Below are 5591 nucleotides of genomic sequence, written 5' to 3' on the forward strand. Positions count from 1 at the left end.
ATGGTCAATATTGTTTCTTGGAGGCAAAGCACAAGATTAAGGGCTTGGATTTATCAAATTCATTGACGATCTATTTTCAAGGAAGCTGCGTTACTTATTTCTAATTTCAAATTTTTTATTTTTGGAGCTGATGGAAGAAAGAAGAAGAAAGACCTCATCTAGCTCTAGATTCAAGAATCAAGGAGCTAACTTATGAAAGAAACCCTAGCTGAAAAAACAAAGCTCATACAATTAGGAAAATGACTTCAGTTTGCAAGCAAAGAGAGAGAACCAGAGTTTTAAGTTTCATTGAGAGCTTCCTTGTGAGAGTTCAAAATTTTGGACATTGTTTTTACATCAAAGAAATATTCCGCTAAGATGGAGAGCTTCACAGGAGAGTGATGAATCAGGTTCAACTTATAGCGTTAAAGCTATACAACATCATCTCCAGGGGTGGAGCTACATGGAGAGAAAGGGGGGCAACGCCCCCCTAATTTTGATTTTTTACATGTAAATTATGTAACAGCCCAGACCACCCGCTAGCACGATATTGTCCGTCTTGGCACAGAAGTCCTCACGATTTTGCCTTTGACGATAGGGATGATAGCTGAAGCCCCTCACACTCATTCGTCAAAATGCGTCATGCTAGGGAGAGGTATCCACACCCTTATAAGACATGCTTCGTTCCCCTCCCCAACCGATGTGGGACCTTACAATTCTGTAACAGCCCAGACTACCCGCTAGCACGATATTGTCCGCTTTGCCACACAAGGCCTCACGGTTTTACCTTTGACGATAGGGATGATAGCCAAAACCGCCACACTCACTCGTCAAAATGCGTCATGCTAGGGAGAGGTATCCACACCCTTATAAGGCATGCTTCGTTTCCCTCCCCAACCGATGTGGGACCTTACAAACCACCCCCTAAGGGAGCCTAGCGCCCTCGCTGACACATCGATCCGGGCTCCGGCTCTGTACCATCTGTAACAGTCCAGACCACCCGCTAGCACGATATTTTCTGCTTTGGCACACAAGGCCTCACGGTTTTGCCTTTGACAATAGGGACGATAGCCGAAACCCCCACACTCACTCGTCAAAACGTGTCATGCTAGGGAGAGGTATCCACACCCTTATAAGGCATGCTTCGTTCCCCTCCCCAACCGATGTGGGACCTTACAAATTATATGTAAATTTTAGTTTAGCCCCCTTAAAATTTTATTTTAGTCTTATTTTATTGTGTAAATATTTTTAGCCCCCCTCTAATATTTCATCTAACTCTGCTGTTGATCATCTCCTTCATGATTTATTATTGAGTATTTTGTTTGTATGTTATGTCTTTCTTTGTTTCTATCAAGTGGTAAAAGGAATAAAAGAGAGACATTAAGAAAAAGCGATTAAGAGAAAAGGCATTGAGAGAAACTTGGAGAGAAAAGCCAAGATTTATTTTAGATCTTCTTTGAATTTATTTCTGTTTTATTTCTGATGTTTGAGTTGTATCCCTTGCTAAGTTGGGTAAGCACTTAGTGAGTTGAGAGTCTAGGAAGTTGCCTGACCAAGTCAAATTTAGGTAGAAGCTTGATTTGTCCAAGATAGGATTAAGTTGAATCCTAAGAAATTGGTATATGTAATATTTGATATGATAGTGAAAATTTCACCGCTGTTGTGGTGGAGAGTAGGTTGCATTGCACGAGGCAACTGAACCAGAATACATGGCTGTGTCATCTTCTTATTTCCTACACTGATTTTGTTTTTCACAATTTATGAGACAAAATAAAATTGTCTCCTGCATAATCCATCTCGCAGATAGAATATAAGCTAAGTTTTATTTTCTGGTTTGAGGCAAGAATAATCAAGTTTAAAAGAAGGCCATAGATTCAACTCCCTTCTCTATGCCAACAAGAACCTTCAATATAGTATGAGGAAACAACCATAAATAGATACAGTATCGCATAAAATATAAGTAGCATACCAACCACTTAAAACTGCAGACAATGAGCAATTTAATTAAAAAGAAAAATTTCAAAATGTCTAAAGTGTATATACTTACTTCAATGTAATTCCACTGCTTTTTTGTGTTGTCTATCTTTAGACATCTGATCCATCTTTAAATTAAAATTGGACACTCCATTGCTCTACGGGCCATTATACCCAAAAATTATACGAATAAGTTCACGTCATTATCTTGACTTTGTCCATGGCCATCAAGTTCCATCATGATTTTTTCATTCTTTTTCAAATACCAAAATGACAGCAATTCAAGTTTGTAATACATTATTATGCAAATTGTTATACAAAAATTGTTCAAATACCAAAATAACTCTTAATACCAAAAATTATCCTTTTTCAAATACCAAAATACCAGTAAACGTATAACTATTACAAAATTTATTAAACTTATTATGCACGAAACAATATAGTAGGAGTTATACGTTAAATCAATTTTGTAAATGTTTTTACTTGAAAATTTTAATTTTTAATAAATTTTAAGGTTTAATTACTCTGTTGGTCCCTGTAGTTTCGTGAAATTTTCAATTAAGTCCCTATACTTTTTTTTTTAATTGGGTCCCTGCACCAAATTTTTTTTTTCAATTAAGTCCCTCTTAGTAGTAATTGACTTAATTTTATAGGGATCCAACTAAAAAAAAAAGAATTGGTATAGGGACCTAAATAAAAGAAAAAAAAAAGTGTAGAGACCCAATTAAAAAAAATTTTGGTGCAAGGACTCAATTAAAAGAAAAAAAAGTATAAGGACCTAATTGAAAATTTTACGAAACTATAGAGACCAGCAGAGTAATTAAACCAAATTTTAATTATTAAATCAGTTACTAATATTTTATTTCGTTAGACAAATTAATTATCACATAAAATTGTTATAAAAATTTTACAAATTAGTTCTATTATTACTTAACAAAATTACGAACTTTTACATAAATGAGTAATTACTCATAAATTAATTAGTATTAATTTTCTTATGACTAAGACTTGTAATTTTATTCAAGTATGAATTCATGTGATGAATAATTTTGCATTTCAAATTAAACTAGTTCAGTAATCTTATTGAATCAAGGGTTATGTTCCATGCAAGAAATAATCCTACACCTCCAAATGATAGTGGACTAGCTGGTGAACTTGCTTAATCGATGGCCATAAATATAAACATTATTGCATTGTCAATTAAGGGTAGATTTAAATCCTCTTTTTAGTCTACATATTAATCAAATTTTGAATAAAAATATTTAAATTAGTTAAAATCAAATCTAGATTATGCATTGTCTTTTATCTTGTTATATTTCTCATAAATTTAGTCAAAAGTAATAATTGAACATTTAAGATTATCTTATTATTAGATATTTTAATAGTTATATCATGATATATTGCTCACTATCACTATAAATGAATGTTAAATATATAGAACCGTCAAAGCAAATAGTTGTAAAATAATAAAACTACATTATCTCATAATATTATTATAAAAACATTCATGTCTATCTAAATTCTCTTAAACTTGAAAAAACTCTAGAGTAACAAATTACTAGAATGCATCAATGTCGTCTAACTCATCTACTTCATGATCACCATCTCAGTCATTATCATCGTTTTCGTCAACATGCATTTCATTTTATTTTGCTTCGTTAATCTTGTCCCTCGCCAATTAAAACTCTTCAAGGTTATCTACTTGTTATTAACAAAATAGTATGTCCTCCACCAAAGATTCACCTAACTTATCCTCATTCAAATCTCTCATATCATATAAATCTCTGAATTTCATATGACAAACAGAACACCGACCTTTGTCAACTGGATCATCAACATAGTAAATCATTCTTGCATTCGTTGCAAGAATAAATAGCTCATCTGTTTCATTATCATCAATGTGTATCAAGTTAAAAAAATTTACACTTGTGATATCAAAGTGATCTATCTTGATTCCTTTGTTAAGTGTGGTATCAACCCAAATACATTTGAACAGCACAACCCTCAACTTGTCAAAGTAGTCTAACTCTATTATATCTACCACTTACCGTAGTATGTATTGTCGCTTGCTACTATAACATAGTTCCTACCATTTGAAATACTATTAATAATAGCAGACATAACCACATCACTATTCTGTGATTTAAGTCCTTGATCTTTCTTCATTATACAAAATTTGAACTCATGAACGTTATACTCTTCAAATCTCTTCACAACATTATTAGGCCCTTCTGCAAACCACTTGATTTCATGAGTGACATCTAAATCATCGTTTTTTGTGACCTATATGTGTTAGATAGATTAGAATTCTAAAATGTGATCCTAAATTCTTTTTAGGAACAAACAAATTTTACTAAATATAAATAACTCACGTAATTCCTAAACTACTCATGAAATTTGGCGTGAATGTAGTCTTCAACGAGTCTGATTGTATTTTTTCTATCACGGTATATTCTGACAATCTCACATCTACACTTCCAGGTAAAGTAGACTATGGTTATGCAATAGTTATAGAAAATAATTGAAATCTAAGTTAGAAATAAGAACATAACTCACTCGCAAAACTTGTCCAACACTGAACAACTTATCAACACATAACGATGGACCTACAATTTCTCAGTTGGTGTCAACGAACAAATCTTATGAGCTTTAATATATGGGCTGCACATGGATCGGATAATATCCGCATATCTGCGGTAATTATCTACATCCGATCCAAAGTTTGCGGATATTATCCGATCCACAGAGCCATCGGATCAGATCAGATCTGATCCGCACTATGGTAGGATCGTATTGCATATTTGGCAGTGGTATCCGCGGATCTGATCTGCATATCCGCATATCTGTATGTCTCATATAAATAGCATAGTTTATGATATCTTGTTTTTAATTTTTTATGTTATACTTCAAATTAGAATCATTAAACTTAGATCTTGTGTTATTATTATTTTTTTTTTGTTATTCAAGAGAACTTTTATTGATAATATTTTAGGAGTAAATAGGTTTAAACAGGTGAAAAAAAGATTTTTTGGACTTTTTTTGTAAAAATAGACCAACAGAGTCTCAAAATAATTTTTTTAATTATGCGAATATACCCGATATTCGATCCGATCTGAAAAAATGTGGATATCGTATCCGATCTGCTCCAATGAGTGCAGTGCGGATCGGATAGAATTATAGGCTATATCCAATCCGATCGGTGTGCAGTCCTACTGTAACACCCTACCATACAGAGACTTATGCTTAAGTCATAATTCAGAGATGGCAAGGTATTACGACCTCTAAAACAAAAATTTAGTACGTATAGTAGTATGAATGATTGATTATAACTAGGAGCCTTGTAAAAAAAAGGGGTAAACAAAAACCGCAACTTGAAAGCGCAACACTCCGATCACTAACACAACGAGCAAAGGATAAGCTAACGCAAGATCATATATATAAAGAGTATCAAAAACAGGAATATCAAGACTCAAAATCCGGCTGCGAAGGTAACCGGTTCGAGCATAGCAATATATACATATAATAAAATAAGGAAAACCCCAAGGAAAACCCAAAGGGACACAAATACCGAAAACCTAATCTCCAAAATCCCCTCTAGAAAGAGTCATCACAGTTTGTATTATTTAATGGAGATAAAA

General features: G+C 33.4%; 1 long non-coding RNA gene across 1 annotated transcript in view; it reads right to left on the reverse strand.

Moving 5' to 3' along the window:
• Nucleotides 1182–5591, reverse strand: part of LOC110265445 — a 14711-nt gene continuing 10301 nt past the window's right edge. Inside the window, exon 3 of the long non-coding RNA XR_002351591.1 lies at nt 1182–1259. This is a non-coding gene — a long non-coding RNA (uncharacterized LOC110265445). The remainder of the gene's footprint in view (nt 1260–5591) is intronic.

Source organism: Arachis ipaensis, chromosome B08 (assembly GCF_000816755.2).
Source record: "Arachis ipaensis cultivar K30076 chromosome B08, Araip1.1, whole genome shotgun sequence".
NCBI lineage: Eukaryota > Viridiplantae > Streptophyta > Magnoliopsida > Fabales > Fabaceae > Arachis > Arachis ipaensis.